The sequence below is a fragment of the Sander lucioperca genome, chromosome 12, assembly GCF_008315115.2.
Source record: "Sander lucioperca isolate FBNREF2018 chromosome 12, SLUC_FBN_1.2, whole genome shotgun sequence".
Lineage (NCBI taxonomy): Eukaryota > Metazoa > Chordata > Actinopteri > Perciformes > Percidae > Sander > Sander lucioperca.
Window position 1 is genome coordinate 1,789,422 of NC_050184.1, and position 17,880 is coordinate 1,807,301.

The window sequence follows — 17,880 nt, forward strand, 5'->3', positions numbered from 1 at the left end:
TATGGAGGACTTGTTGGGTTTTTGATAGCCAGTTGGGAGTTTTTCTGGCCTTATCCAGTGTTTACAGCCAGGCAGAATGGTCCACCAGTGATTATTGAGACACTGCTCTGCTCAGCAGAGGTGGAAAGTTACTTAGTACATTTACTCAAGTAGTGTACTTGAGTATTATTTTGAGGTCCTTGTACTTTACTATTTCTATTTTCTGCTACTTTATACTTCTTCTCCACTACATCAAATACGGCAAATATTGTACTTTTTACTGCAATCCATAATGTAACATAATATAATGTAACATAATTCAAATGAACTCTGCCTCTACCAGCTGCAAAATTAAAGTGATGAACACATTAATGCATCAATAATGTGAAAACCAATATATATAATTCTGAAATGGGCCATTCTGCATTATGAATATTTTGCTTTTGGCACTTAAGGTATACTTTGATGATAATACTTTTTTTTTTTTTTTACTTTTAATTAAGTCAAATTTTGATGCAGAACTTTGACTTGTAACAGAGTATATCTACAGAGTGGTATTGTTACTTTTGCTAGTAAAAATCTGAGTACTTTTTCCAGCACTTTTGCTTTGTTAGTTCAGACTGGAACTCCAACAGTGAGAGCAGCGGCAGAAAGGCACCAGCTTAACTGCTCAATCTATGACCCACAAGTCAAGACAGATTATGTCTGATTAGATCGCTGATGGCGCGTCTGACCTACAATATTCTGTATTCCCACTGCCATCTCCCTTGGCAAAGGTTTCCATGGAAACAAGCCCTGGGCTTCTCTAATTTGTTGTTTTGCAACCCTCACTCATCTGGAGGCAGGCTGGATTCCTTTTTGTCAGGCCCATATTCTTCTGCTCTATTTCCTCACGGAGCCCTCTCTCTCTCTCTCTCTCTCTCTCTCTCTCTCTCTCTCTCTCTCTCTCTCTCTCTCTCCCTGTCTGTCTCTCTCCCTCTCTCTCTCTCTCTCTCTCTCTCTCTCTCTCTCTCTCTCTCTCTCTCTCTCTCTCTCTCTCTCTCTCCCTCGCTCACTGCCAGTATTACCTACTCTCCCTCATTTTCTTCATCCACTCCAGTCTGAGCTATTTAGAAATCTCTGTGGACATGTCAGCATGTAAAATATAAGGAACAGAAGGAAAACTGCAATAAGAATGAGGTCCTCTTAGCAGTATTGTCTTTGTTAACAACAAAATCTAGTCAGAACCAGTTTCCACAAGCATATCTCAAGAAATCCACACAGGTCTTCTAATCTTGCAAGGTTGCAATGTGCCTACTTTAGTTATTCAACAGATGATTCTGAAATTTTACATATACATTTGAGTGAACCTTGTCTGTATTCTGTATCGTATGATCGGGCCCCCTTACAGAAAAACCACATGTAACCACATGTGCCAACCACATGTGGTTACATGTGTTAAAACATTAAAATCATGTTAAATATGTGGAACACGTGAAAACATGTGGTTTTGGAACACATTCATGGTTTAATGTGTGAAGCCCATGTACATTCCCATATGAAACCCATGGGATAACATGTGAAACCCATGTAAATTCCCATTTGAAAACCATCTAATGCCCATGTGAAACCCATGGGATTTCATGTGAAACCCATGGGATTTCATGTGAAACCCATATGTACATTCCAGCCCAGTCTCATGGCAGTTTGTGAAATGGTCACGTTATTGAATCTATTGATTTGTGTACTGAACACGTTAATGTCGTTATTTCCGTGTGGTGAGCACGAATTTTAAAGTAATGTATTTCAATGGGAAGCATATTTCGTGATCACAGAACGATTACGGTAGCGAATAGTAAACCCATGGGTTTACATGTGCAACCCGTGTAAACACGCTTTATTTTGACTTTACAACTCACAAACGAACAGGACACTCACAGGAACAAACAGAGAGACGAACCGACAAGAGACAAAGGAACAGAGGGGTGTAGAAATACACAGACCAATCAACAGAAAGACAGAGGATTGGACAAGACAGTAACGAGGAACAGCAGAAACTGAGGGAAACTAACGAGACAATTGGAATTCGGAAAAAAATGGTTACAAGACCTTACAGATTCTATTCTTCAACTTGACACTGATTATGCTACAGACCCTTCTCCTGAGCTGTATAAAAGGAGACTAGATTTACAGTCCGAAAATTCAATCTATTATCCACAAAGGAAGCAGAAGGCTAATTGCTGCACTCCTGTGGCTTGTTATATGTTAGTTAGTTAGTTAGTTAGTTAGTTATATTTTATTTCTGTGTCATGCCAAACATTGTGGCCCATCCCACATGGGATTACAAGACACCACAAACTTACTTATTTAACAAACGTCTTCCTGTCGCATATACAAATCATTCGGAGAAATACATGTACAATATATATAAATAATACAAATATATACATATACATATATATATATATATATATATATATATATACACACACACATTACATACAAACAACAAATCCTCATCCACAGTTCATCTCGATAAAGAGCTTTTTTCCTCTTCTCCCAAGCTCTCTCAAGATAACTGGCTCATTTATATGTTTCATATGTGAACAGCCATCTCGCGTCTTTGAGCATCATCTCTGCTTTTATCTGACGAAACAAAAAAATCACGCTGTTGACAATAAAAAGGACAGTAAAAAACAAAATGGAACTCATTTTAATTCATTCAATATCATTCAAACAACACATGGGACAGATCCGTTTTTTCCTCTTCTAAATTAAACATATCATCCTGTTTCAATAGTCAAAGGCAAAACCCCAGATTTCACTTGAGCACATAAAGATCTTTGCCTTTTTGACAAATTATATACAACATAATTCTCTGTGCCATATTCTGGTTTTATCATCACAAAAATACACAATTTTGGCTTAGCCCATATATCGTCGGCCCACATGCCTTTTGTCTTTAGCAAACACAGATTTTTTTAAACAAACCAATATTCAGCTTTTCATTATTTAAAAACAACTCACCAAAACCATAATTACAAGCAATTTGCATATATCGTTAGACCAAGGACCAAGAATTTGTTTATCCCAGAGAAATATTTTCGTCGTCAACCTATTTGCGTAAACGTAAATAAACGATTCCATAACTGGGCCATACATATCTTCCAGCGAGCCTCACATGATTCCCATCCCATGTCTCCCACTATCGCCAATGTCGGGGTATATTTATGCACACCCAGAAAATATCTTATGGCACTATTTTGCACTAATTCACAATTAGATATATTCCTAAGTCCTCTAACACCCACAATATAATCAAGTATAGGGCACACACAAGCTTGAAACAATTTAGAATAAGTTTGAAAACTTGTCTTTTCAGATTCTTGCTTTTACCAATGATTCCTCCCAAAGCTCTATGTGCTGAATCAGCAAGAACCTTAACACCTTTTCTGAAATTCATATGTTCATCAATTTAGAAACCTAGATATTTATATGAATCCGCGATGTTCAGCTTGTGTGACCCAATTTTAAACTCATAAGTACTGCGAGTAGTTAAAGGTTAAAGGAATTATTTGTTTTCTTTCTATTGATAAACAGTCTCCACTTATTACACCAATCATCAATATAGGAGAGCATCCGTTGCGTATTATCTTCAGAGGGTGACAGTAATACTATGTCATCCATGTACAAAAGAATACTTATCATTTAATTTCCACATCTTATCCCACAATTCAATGCTTTAATTTCCTTTGCCAAATCATTTATATAAATTGCAAATAATGTGGGAGACAAAGCATCACCCTGTTTTACCCCTAATGATGTTGGGAACCAGTTTGTATTGAGTTCATTCAATCTTACACATGCTATGGGCTTATGATAAACAGACTTAAGTGCCCAATAAAAAATTCCATTTACCCTGTAGTTTATACGCTAACAGATCCCTATTGATCATATGAAAAGCTTCATGAAAATCGATAAAGCACGAATATGTTGGCTTATTTTCACTTATTCTTTTAATTATAATTGTAGACAATACAAAAATGTCATCTAGACATGATCTTGATTTACGGAACCCATTTTGTTCTTCCACAAGGAGCTCTTCTTTCTCTAAATACAACATAAGCCTCTCATTAAGTAATTATAGAATACATCTTATAAAGTGTGCTCATTAAACTAATCCCTCTATAATTTAAAGGCACCCTTGGATTCTCATTTTGGGATTTTGGTATCGGATTAATAATTGATTTAAGCCACATACATGGTATTTTACCAGATTCAAAGCATCCTTTAAATAAATCACACAAAATATCAAATAGTTTGGGTGATTTTAGTATTTCATTTGGGATATTTTCAACCCCCGTTGCTTTTCCCAATTTAGCTTTATTAATAGCCATTTGAACTTCTTCTTTTGTAAGACTATTATTAAGATCCTTATTTATCCAATATTCCCCTTTTAAAATATAGCCCTCTATTACATTTTTCCTCTGACATAAGTCCTCGTAGTACCTCCCATCAAAGTCAAACGTCTCACTAGAGAAAAGACCTTTGAAATCTTTCTCCCACCTATTGATTATATCAGACAGCCCAGTCACTAAACTACCATCATTCCCCAGCACTTTCAAGGGTATTTTCCAACTACGCCTTGGCCCTAGTTTATTTATTTATGACCAAAATCTCTTAGGGTCAGACGTTTGGATTCTCTTCAGGTTTAATACCAGTCCTCTTTGATAACGTCTTTTGTAGAATCTGTATCTTTTATCAAACCTTTTCTGACTATTCTTAAAGGTTTCTAATAGTTTCTTCCTTACTATATTATTATTTAAGCACTTCAGAAACATTTTCTGCTTTACGCATAGATTGCCACAATTCTTTTAACTCTTTATTCCAATAAGGTTTTGTATTGAATGGCTTTTTTGTAACATTATAGTTGTCTCCAGCTTTAATATCAGACTATGTCTTCTTTAATCAATTTACAAAGGCTGGCATACCAGTTATCTAGATTTTCTTGTTCTCTAAAACATAATCGTATATCATTCTTCATTTTCAAAAGGGTTGATTGCTATAAACTTGAGGATAAGAAGTTAACTAGTAAAGTCCTACTGACTTTCCTTCTTGTGGAGGAATTTTGTGAACTCTCCTGATAAGCTACATGACAATGAACCTCAGTCTTTATAAGACATTTTAACCACAGTAAAGAATGATCTGGGACTTCTTTCTCCAATCAAATCCATACCATTTGCCATTTTAATTAATTGATTTGAAACTAAAACTTCAAAAGAGTCACATATTTGTAAGCAGTCATATGGAACAAGTATATAATCAACCACCGCTTTACCCTTGATAGATACCGATGTATAGTTATCACTTAGAGAACATATCCTCCCATTAACAATACATAACTTAGATTCTCAAAACATGATTAACGAAAAATGAGGCGTCCTTTCCCCATACTGACGTTACAGGTGTCAGTTAACAGGTAAAAACAACAAAACTATAACCTGATTTCAAATGCCCAAATTTTAAACCTAGAATACCATCCACCTGTTTGTCTACAACATCAATTTTGTATAATTCCACCAGGTTATTTTTAACAAAAAACCCAACCCCACCGGAGCCTTTAGGTGCTTTAACATGTTTTGTTCTGTTATAACCAAACCATAACCTTCCAAGTCGATTACTTTGTCATCAAATAAATGTGTCTCATTCAGCGAAATAATATCCAAATTTAAAGTATTCAGAATAACACTTCTTAATTTCCAGTTACCTACAGTCCATCCGTTAACGTTCCAGTGTACTAAAGAAATGGAATCTTGAGCATGGTGGGTCCGAGAAACAGTTCATCTTCCAGTATCTGGCGTGCGTCGCTGTTGCTCCTCATCGCGTTTCACAATGCGTCCTTTCCCTGTTACAAATAAATCTTTCCCCTATGGGATCTCCTTCAAAATAGTACGAAAGTTCAAATCCAAAAGCCTCTCCGCGTGTGATTTTGCTGATCGGATATATACCTTGTTGTATCAATCATCATGCCTTAACCTGTATTTCCTTCTTAGGAGCGCAACTTTGTCTCCGACTGAAGCCAACTGGATCCTGACCGGGCCCGGTCCGCGACCCCTAGGCTTCAGCCTCTCCACTGCCACCAAGCTGGGTACGGAATCGCACTGCAGCCTCTCCAACATTAGCCTGGACACTGTCTGTGTCACCTGTTCACCTTCCTCGAAGGGCAGGCCAAAAACCATTATTCCGGTTTCTGGGTTGAAATCTGTTGCAGCTGTTTTCTTGATATTTTGCGCAATCTGTTCCATGCGAGCTGCCATGATTCAAATTTCCATATCTAGGCTATTCTGCACTTCTCTGGCCTTTTTTTCAATTTCTACTTTTAGAGCATTATGTTTTACAATTTCTATCATCGAGTAACGGAAACTATCAAATTTACTATTAAAGTTCTTGTCCAGGGATACATGTAGACTTCGGATTTTTTCATCAAGCATCTTCTCCAAGTTATCATTCATTCCTGCAATGCGCTCACTCAATTTCGTAGCTCTTGTGTGATAGCCTGATTCTCGCTTGTTTCCGTGTTTTTGTCAGCGTTGCTTCTCAGCGTCTTTCCCCCTTTCTGTTTCCTCAACACATTAACCAGGCTGGATACAAAATTATCCTTCCGTGTACTTTTTTTGTAAGAAGATGGCTTCCTACCATATATGAGTATGGGGACAAGAATAGTTGGCTACTTGCACACCAGCTTAAGCGGCAAGCAACCTCTCGGCTGATTCTTCAAATACGAGATGGCGCTAAAAATATTGTCTCCAAGCCTCAGGGCGTTAATGAGGTCTTTGTAGAGACAACACATGTCTCTACAAATCTGAGCCTCTTTCCAATAGAAGGTGTACGGAAAACTTTTTAAATGGCTTGGAATTCCCATTTATTGATCCAGAGTTTGCTAATGATTTAGACAGGCCACTAGACGTTAGAAGCTATCAAATCTATGCAAAGTGGCAAGGCGCCAGTCCAGATGGTTATGGGGTAGTGTTTTATAGAAACTTTTTACATAACATACTACCAAATCAGAAGGGACTTATATCTGGCATTTATCAAATGACTATGTGTCTGATTAAAGACAATGTTACTAAGACAATATCTACGACGTCTATGACTGTATTACAGGATTATTAAACTGGACAAGCAAACCGAATACAGTGAGGTCAGAGGAATCTATTAACACACAAAAAAATGACCTGCTGGCACAGAATTGGGATACAATATATAAAGAAAAAGATTAACAACGCGAACCAAACATTCTTAAAAAAATGTTAGTCCTTATATGATAAAAATTGTCCAATAAAAGAATATAGTGGGAAATTAAGGTATACACATTGCCCATGGAACACAAAGGGGATACAGAATGCATGCAAAAAGAAAAATACATTCTATAGAGATTTCATTAGACAGAGAACTAAAGAGACAGAAATTAAATATATATAAATATAAAAATAAGTTAACTCATTATTAGGACATGTAAAAAAGAGTATTATAAGAAAATATTAAATGATAACAAAAACAATGCCAAATAAATATGGAATATAGTGAACAGAATTAAACAAACCTAAACAAATTTGTTTGCAAGTTTTCCTGCATAAGTATGTTATTGATAAAGATAATGGAAATTATAATAGGGAGGATGTGGCTAACAGCTTTAATAAATTCTTTGTGAATTTTGGACCTGACCTAGCAGGAAAAATTCCTGATCCTGGGACTTCTGCTGAACATTTGGACACGTTGATAGAGAGAAATCCCAGCTCAATATTTCTCAAGGCAGTGGATGAGAAAGAAATACTGGATATTGTGAAAAATGTAAGAAAAAAAAGTTATTTCAATGACATTGATATGACAATAGTGAAAAAAGGTTATTGAGGGGATATCAAAGCCATTAATATACATATGTAACTCATCATTCCCAAAGCAAAATTAAAATAGTCCAAATAAAGTCATACATTTGTATAAAAATGGGAGCAAACACCACTTCACAAACTACCTGACCAGACCTGTCTCTTTACAATTCTCCAAAATTCTAGAAAAACTCTTCAACAACAGAAAAACTCAAATTACTCACGGACAGTCAGTATAGATTCAGAGCAAACAGATCTACATCACTGGCAATAATAATTTACTTGAAGAAATCACACCCACCATAGATTTAAAAAAATATGCAATGGGGGTATTCATTGATCTCAAAAAAGCTTTGATATGTTCAACCATGACATACAATAAACAACTAGAAATGTATGGTATCAGGGGGATAGTTTTAAACTGGGTTAAGAGTTTTCTTAATAAGAGAAGATGGGCAATTGCAGCTGAGTATGTTTGGACATTGCTTGTGGCGTCCCCCAGGGGTCAGTGTTAGGCCCAAAACGATGCTGCTGGCTCAACTGCACACCATATCCCGAGCTAACAGTTGAAGATTCCGCTTGTTCTCCTCAGATGCCCAGAACTTGCCAAGTTGCTGAAGGATGGGTGTGTGTCTGTTCATGCCAATAATGTTGATGCCTGTTGTTGAGTCTGTACGCTGCATGTGCTCCCCTTCTTTCAAGGACATCTCGATGTAGGCATCTAGTACAAGATGGATGAACTCCAGCTCTTGGCAGAGGGATGATGTTGAGCTGATGATGGCATTGATGACAGCACCTAATGTAGGTAATTGTGCTAGAGGCATCTGTTCCATCTTCGACATGAAGTCTACCACAACATGAGTGGCATAAGTAGACTCAGGACTCCATTGGGTGAGATCAAGTCGAGGCTCAATCTCACTGACAAGTATTGAGAACATTGTAAGTGTACAGACAGTTTATTGAAAAGATACATTATAAAGACACTCGCGTTCATGTTTACATGCCGCCGCCATCTTGAAAACCAGTCATGCGTGGCAAAGCTTCCACGTTTCCAGGGATGATTTTGTTTTCATGGAGAGGGGCTGTGTGTGTGTGTGTGTGTGTGTGTGTGTGTGTGTGCATAGACATAATATAGAGTAGACACCGCATCCACCGCTACTGCCTACTGGCGCTGACAGGCCGTGGGGCTGCCATCTTGGACAGGTCACCCGCTCCACTCAGTATAATCCGTTTGGCAGGTGCAATGAGCTGTCAGCGCATTTAATAAATCATACCTCACTGAATACCAAACTGATTTTCATGCCGTTTTTTTTGCTGCAAAGGTCATACATGTAGCTATGATACAGGACACATGGTTCGGCGTATTTAATTTTAATATTCATAGTGGGCTTATATAGATATATGATATAAAGTGAACAGAGCTCCAAGATCAAAACTGGTAACATAATCCCTGAAAAGGGGGAAAAGACATTTCCAGTTTGACTATCAATCTGATTGAAAAACCTAATGCGTCTTCAAAAACAAAATTGGGACAGAGGTACTTTTTTTTTCTGTATTAAGCATATATTATTTTTTAAGTATTAAAATAGAGAAGCAGAAACAGATAGTGGCAGTGAAGTCAGATATTTTAATAAGTTGAAGAAACAATATATGATTATATTATATTAGAGTCTACTTGAAGCACATGCTTTGCATGAGCTAAAACCCCTGAAAGAGGACTGTTTTGCAGAGCTTCTTTCTCGTGCTCCCTTTCTGCAGTTCAAGAGAGGTGAGTTTGGCAATGTGGTGCAGCCTTATCTTGAGAAACACAGACACAACCAATGACAACAAGTCAGAATGATGGTTGTCGATGCCAAACTGTGTCTCCTCAATGTGTTCCCCAAGCAGAAAAACATCCTCCAATCTCCTCCCGGACGATGTGTGTGACCTTAGGAGCTTGCATTGTTGAAGCTTGGCGGATCACCCTCTCTGCAGCTCTCAGCACCTTATAATAATAAAACTGATGAAACACTTGCAGTGAATCCTTCTCTCCTCAAAGCCACTTCCCACTTCTTCCTCACATCTTTGTCCTTAGGAAACCTTCAAAATGAAAACGGAAGATTTGGGAAAGTCTACACAAAAGCATTTCACAAAGGAGGTCAAGCTTATTTTCTTCCTTCACATTTCTTAGTACTATGTTGATGCATATCTGTTGATAATGAACCAAAGTTGCTTAATTTATGAATAAGCTTGTTTGCAAACCATTCTACAGTCAGATGTTCTGTTGCCTTTATTTTAAGTTAGGGTGACCAGATTTCCTGGAACTAAAACCGGGACACTTTGCGCAGAGAGACGGAGTGAGAGCAGGGAAAGGAAATGCAGCTGAACGAATACGCTGCGTGTTTTAAATAGCGTAAAAAAAAAAAAAAAAAAAAGAATAACGAAACGCAATATGTGGTGGCCGGTGTTGATCTGTGGCGCACCGCCACAAATTAGTCTATGTGGGAAACACAAGAAGTCTTCAAAATCGATCAATCCGCAGCGGTTGGAACGCTAACGTTAAATCTCGCAAAACCTAGGCTAAAGTAATAATATAATTTTAATACTTTCACCCAGGAAACGTATGTTCGTTCCCCGGGTGTGTTTTCATCCAAACCATGATCTTTTTCCTTAATTTAACTTTTCGTTTTGGTGTCTAAACTTGACGTTTCCGTAGCTGTATTCCTTCAAGCCTCAACCACCTGCAGCCATGTGTGCATCACTTAAATGTGTCCCCTGGAAACTCTTTCGTTGTGGGCTATTTATGTGTTTTCTTAATGTTGCGTGTTGTGGTCTATTTGCTCGCATTTCTCTTAATGTTGTGTGTTGTGGTCTATTTGCGTGGGCTATTTGCATTATTTTTCTTAATGTTGCATGTTGTGGTCTATTTGCGTGTGTTTTGTTAATGTTGCATGTTGTGGTCTATTTGCGTGCATTTTCTTTTTGTTGCATGTTGTGGTCTATTTGTGTGCATTTTCTTAAGTTGCAGTGCAGTGGCCTCTCAGGGTACAATGCTGATATACCTAAAAGGCAAATATTTGTGGATGCCCTTCAGCCAGCGTTCATCAAGGGACAATTTCTGCCAGCCTCTCTCCCCCCACAAGAGAGAATGAACAGGTGGTGCCAGAGGAGCCAGATCTTTTTTTTTTTTTATTACCTGCTTCATGTAGTTCTACTTCAACATAGGGTCAGTTTCAGCAAATATGACAGAAAGTTAGTATTATAAGTCTTTCCTACTACACCTTTAATATACATGTTATTGAGCTTCTAGGTGTTATGTTGGTTTAATTTATGTAACGAAATTAAATAAATGCCGATTATTGGGTTGGTGTGACAGGTCTGTATGGTGAACAGGTCACCATCCAACAAGATGCAGGACTCTTACTGTGTGACACTGGAAAGGAGTTCTGGAGTGAGAAGAGAGCTGCAATTATCACAGAGCTGCAATCAAAAGGGCCTGTTGTGGCACCTGGTGAGTTTGACACACACACACACACACACACACACACACACACACACACACACACATACATACACATACACACTACATACTTTACCTTATAACATAATTCTTTGTTCTTAGATCACTTTAGTAGGGTTGGGTATCGTTTGGATTTTTACGATTCCGATGCTGAACCGGTAATTTTACAACGGTTCTGATTCCTAAACTGATTCTTGAAAAACTGAAAAATGACATCAAAAATGTAATATGTTTACTAGCGATCACGTACAGTGAATGATTATGCTTTTGTGTCCGTTTTGGTGAGCCCAGAGGGAAAATATGGCATTTTAAAAGTAGCCTACATTTACGGTAGCTAGCTAACAGTAGACTACAGAGAAAGTGTGATATTTTTACGTCCGTTTCGGAGCGACATAGGGAAAATCACACAGTCGACACATTAAGTGGAACTGAAATGAGGAACCGAAATTTGCGTTCTAATCCGGTCCAATTCCTACCGGTTGCGTAGGAACCGGTAGGAATTGTGAATAGTGGAACTGGGTTTCGGTACCCAACCCTACACATTAGTATGTTGTTATTAGTTGAAAGCCCCCATGTGATGTAGACGCCAAGTAGAACTTGTAGCCTAATAGTAATTGTGTTGTTGTATTTGTACATTTTATGGATGTATGATGTTGAAACAAGGGGGCAGAAAATACAACTGAGGGGGCAAAGCCCTCTTTTGCCACTTTGTGGAGCCGGGTGCGCAGCAGTCCCTTCCAGCTCCTACCCCAGAAAGTTTTTCTTGGCTTGTGTGGAGGTGAGTGGTGATGAACAAAAGACTAAGCAGCCAGTGCCTCGAGTTTACGGCTAATTAGCCAAAAGACAAAACAAATAGTTATCTTCTGTTTAATAAGTTAGCTAAGGATTAGCTGAGGCACCATGGCCCTACAGGCTGATGTACTGTACTTAATGGAGACACTCCAAGTGAACAGCTATAGTAAAATCTGTGTCTAATAACGTCATCACAATCGCTACATGGATATGCAAATTAGGCGTTACCTAATTAAAATGCACTAATATGCATACATTTGACAAGGCCCAGTTAATGAGTTGAGAGTATTTCCCCTTTAAATGTTAGGTTTAAATATGTAGATTCATTTAGAAGATATCTACAGATTCAGCCTAAAACAAATACCATCTAAATGTGTATTTTGGAAGTTTTATTTCCATTAGAGTAAAACAAGACATAGAAGCAAAATAGACCAAAATATCTAAATTGACCAAAACATGAAAAAAGTGTCCTGCATTAAACAGTAACATCATCATTTGGAACATAGGCTCCTCATCTAATAACAACAGTGTTTATTCATTATTGGTGCAGTGGTTTTTCCTTTAATATTAACACAATTGAAGCAACAGCCTTCTTCAGTTTAGTGTGACGATTTTTGTTGAGATTTTTCAGTGTTATCTATTCCAATAGCACCAAAAGAATTTAAATGATTTATTGCCATTTGCAAAATGACCAAATTTTTAGTGAAACGATGTCCGTCTCCTTGGTTATTCTAAATATATACTTGAAACTAGTAGCATAGAAAACAATGTGGCAGAGTTTGCTTTGCTGTTTGTGATTAACCTGGTGAATACTGAAAAGTCTCTGTGTGAGCTGATTATTTTGTTGAGTATTTATTAAATCAATTGGGTTAGGGAAATAAGATAAATTGGTAAGGTAGTCAGAGTTGTGTTAATATATTTAACATTTTCTTTAAATTACAAATTAATAATTATTTATTAACTATTAGGCCTTTTTTTTTTCCTTGAGCCCATGCCGCCAAAATGTCTGGTTTTTTTTTAAGATTGACATTTTTTATGAGGTCTTTATTTTGAAGAATTATAGTGACTTTGTTTCTTCTTTTAGTTGGTTTAGCATGACATGACAGCATTTCACCCTTTTTGCAGTTTGTTATTATTTCTCTTCAAAGGAGATGCACAGATGGATAGTCCTGGATTCTGTGCACAGTATTGCACATATTCCGTAATAGACAATGAATCCAAACGGAGCATCTGCATGGTCAACATAGACCAACGTTTATGTCTGTGTTCTATGTCAAGGCCGGGCAGCAGAGAGAGTGTTCCATTCTTCAGACCTGGAACAAGGACATTTGCACCCACTTTTCGTATTGCTGCAAGACTACAGATATGTGATGGTTGGGGTCCGGCTGGCTGTGAGTTTCTGTTTTCTTTTCTACTGGCTATTTCTGTTATGCTCTCCTGTCGGTCTCTCTGTATTTCCCTCCTCCCCTCCTGCCCGCACTGGCCAGCTGATTACACACACCTGTTCGTCATCCCACCATCACCTCTCCAGCCGTACACACCTGCCAGTAATGGTAATACCATTTATTTTGTGTTAGTACGCTCAGTAAAACTGCGCGTAGGAGATCCGACTCAGAGGAGGAGAGGTTAGTGAGGCCAGCGTCTCCACAGCAGGTGACAGTGCGCACGGATCCGCTGCGCCACGCATGGATGAAATAATGAAATAGTAAATAGGACTACTGCAACAGAAATATGTGCAGAATTAAGACAGTCAAGACGGCCCAGTGTTTGGTGGACCGGGTACACCTTGTTCACTTAATAGCCTACAAATCATCCATCGGATCAATTACGCATGACATGAGTTTGCCCACCCGACACAGCGTTTGTTCCTGGGGAGATGGATCCGTGCGTCCCGACTCCTGTGCGCCATGGATGTCTGAGCCTCAGCAACTACTAACTATAAAGATACAATGTGCCTGTTCCCAGCATTAGCACAACACTTTGCAATGGTTAGCTTGTTACCTGTGACGATCTATGCTAAATGTAACGTCTCTTTCACATTAGCATGTGAGTGACTGACTCATCTGGGTACGTTTTGAGATGCCTGATGAAGTTTGACGTTGTTGATCCGACATCACTTATCTTGGTGCCATACACCTTGCATGTAGGTGTTGGCTTACTGCCACTGTTTACCAAGTTATTGAAAGCAAAACTAGTGACAAAAGGCACAACTGTGGGAGGACTTGGTGTCGCCATGTCAATGTATTTTTTTATGTGAGTGCACGCACATAAGGCATAACGCATGCATTACGTTGCACATTATGGCAAAGGGCAGGGGACAAGAGGCTCGTCATACGTTTCCCCAACGTATATGCACCAATAAAAGAAAATAGAAATGAATAAATTTAGATTTAAAAAGCAATAATTGCATGAAAACATGTTGACGAGTCTCGAACCTCCAGTCTAAAGTCTTTTGGATCGAGTCTGAGTCAAGTCTGAAATCAGCTGTTTGTGTGACTTAAGTGCGACTCAAGTCCGAGTCTCAGACTCGAGTCCCCATCTCTGGGGGGATCGCGGCGTTGCGGAGTATTCGGTAGATTTCCGCATTTTGGCCGCTAGATCGGGCTGGAACAGTCCGGCTCTCCGTGGCGCGTTCCTGGCTGGTCTCGGTGAGCGGATGCAGGATCTGTTAGCCGCCAGGGACAAGCCGGAGAGTCTCGATGGCCTTATTGAGTTGGCCATCGATTTGGACAATCGCCTCCGGGAAAGAGAGTCCGCCCCGACGCTCCTCCTCTTCCCGGTCTTGCCTTCCGCTATCATGGGTCCCTGCTCCCAGTCACGTTCGGTATTACCCCCGGCACACCCATCTCCGCCTCCACCCGAGCCTATGCAACTGGGCCGCGCTCATCTCTCCCCTGAGGAGAGTGAACGCCGTCGCCTCGCAGGCGTATGTATCTATTGCGGCAAACCCGGTCACTTCATCTCCACATGCCCAAAAGAGTTGGCTCGCCAGTAGTAATGGGGACTCTGGCAAGCCGAGCCTCTCCCCTTCCACGCCTCCTTTTGGTCGCCGTGTCTTGGCAGGAGGTGACACTCCCTCTGGGGGAATTGGCCGACTCCGGGGCAAACGAGAATTTTTTGGACATTGAAATTGCCCGGCAACTCTCCATTCCTCAGATCCCCCTCGACACCCCTCTCTTGACGACCAACCCCTGTCCACCATTAGTCACTGTACCCCCCCGCTCCGCCTCCTCACCTCCAGTAACCATCATGAGACCATTTTTCTTCACTTCATCTTCTTCACTTCACTTCATCTCCTCCCCTGCCTCTCCCATTGTCCTAGGTCTCCCCTGGCTCGTTATACACAATCTCAACGTGGACTATACCCGCTGCCCCTCATGGATTCCATCTTTGAGTCCCTCTCCTGGTCCACCATTTTTATGGAATGCCTACCATCTTGTGCGGATCCGGGAGGGGGACGAATGGAAAACGGCGTTTAACACCCCGTTAGGTCATTATGAGTATCTAGTAATGCCCTTCGGCCTCACAAACGCTCCCACCGTTTTCCAAGCCCTCATAAATGATGTCCTCCGGGATTTTTTGCATCGGTTCGTTTTTGTGTATCTAGACGATATCCTGATCTTCTCCCGTGACCCAGTCCAACACACTGAACACGTCCGCTTAGTGCTGCAGAACTGTGAATTCCATGTCCAGTCTGTACAGTTTTTGGGCTTCATTATTGAAAGCGGGCAACTTCGTGTAGACCCAGCCAAAATCCAAGCCATTGTTGACTGGCCCTCTCCCACTTCTGTCAAACAGTTGCAGCATTTCTTAGGCTTTGCCAATTTCTACCGCCATTTCATACGTAGTTACAGTTCTTTAGCCGCCCCTCTCACCCGCCTCACATCTGCTTCTGTCCCCTTCGTCTGGTCTCCGGAGGCCGCTGCAGCCTTCACCCTCCTCAAGACCCGGTTCACCGCTGCTCCTATCCTCACCAATCCTGACCCCTCCCTTCAGTTTGTGGTGGAGGTGGATGCCTCGGACGTGGGCGTCGGCGCCACCCTATCCCAACGCTCCCCCACTGATCACAAGCTACAGCCCTGTGCCTTTTTCTCTGACCCCACGGAGCGGAATTACAGCGTGGGAGACAGAGTTACTGGCTGTTAAGCTGGCTCTGGAGGAATGGAGGCACTGGCTGGAGGGCGCCGAACACCCATTCCTGGTTTGGACAGACCATAAAAACCTCTCCTACATTCAGACCACCCAGAGACTCAACTACCGCCAGGCTTGGTGGGCCCTGTTCTTCAATCGCTTCAACTTTACCCTGTCCTACCGCCCTGGATCCCGCAACACCAAACCCGATGCCCTATCCCGTCTTCACTCTCCCGACGACCCGGTTGACCAGCCAGACACCATCCTTCCCCGTTCCTGCCTCGTCGCCTCCCTGGTTTGGGAAGTGGAGTCCGCTGTCCGCCATACCCAGTCCACTGACCCAGACCCGGGTACCGGTCCCCTCAACCACCTCTACGTCCTTCCTAGTGTCCGCTCCCAGGTCCTTCAGTGGGCACACGCCTCCAAGTTCAGCTGTCACACTGGAATGGCCAGAACCCTGTTCCTACTCCGCCAACGATAATAATGGTCCTCCATGGAGAAGGACTGCCGGGACTTTGTGGCAGCTTGCGAGGTGTGTGCCCGCGCCAAGGCATCCCATCACCCGCCCACCGGTCTGCTCTGCCCCCTCCTGGTCCCCGGTAGGCACTGGTCCCACATTGCCCTAGACTTTGTCACCGGACTGCCCAACTCCAACGGAAATACAGTCATCCTCACAGTCGTGGACCGATTCTCCAAGGCTGTCCATTTCATTCCCCTGCCCAAACTACCTACATCCCTGGAGACTGCCCGCCTACTACTCCACCATGTCTTCCGCCTTCATGGCATCCCCCTAGACATTGTCTCCGACCGGGGTCCCCAGTTCACCTCTCAAGTCTGGAAATCCTGCCAGGCCCTCGGCGCCACCGTCAGCCTGTCCTCTACCACCCCCAGACTAACGGGCAGACCCAGCGGGCGAACCAAGACCTGGGGGCGGCTCTTTGGTGTGTGGCGTACCGTAATCCTGCCTCGTGGAGTTCCCACCTTCCTTGGGTCGAGTACGCCCACAACTCCCTCGTCAGTGCTGCCACTGGGATGTCACCTTTCATGTGTGCAATGGGATTCCAGCCTCCACTATTCCCGTCCCTGGAGGAGGAGGTGGCGGTCCCATCCGTCCAGGCTCATCTGCGGCGGTGCCGGTGAGTGTGGAGAGAGGCCAGGGCAGCCCTGCAGCTCACCGCTACCCGGAACAAACGCCTGGCAGACCTACCGGTCGGGCCAAAAGGTATGGCTCTCCTCCTGGGACCTCCCTCTCCAGACCACCTCCAGGAAACTCGCCCCCCGGTTTGTGGGCCCGTACCCGATCAAGGCTGTCATCAAACCCACCGCCGTCAGACTCCAGCTCCCCCCTCATCTGAAAATCCACCCTGTGTTTCACGTCTCCCAGCTCAAGCCAGTCTCCGTCAGCTCCCTCTCCGCCCCAGTGGCAGCGCCTACCCCCCCACGGATCATAGATGGTCACCCGGCCTATATGGTACGCCGCCTCCTGGAACTGTGACGTTGTTGGGTACTCGTAGGTGTACAGATTCAATTATTGGCATATTATCAAAGAGGTTTATCAATATTAATAAAGTTATGAATATGGTTATTAATAACTTTATCAAATCAACAAACAAT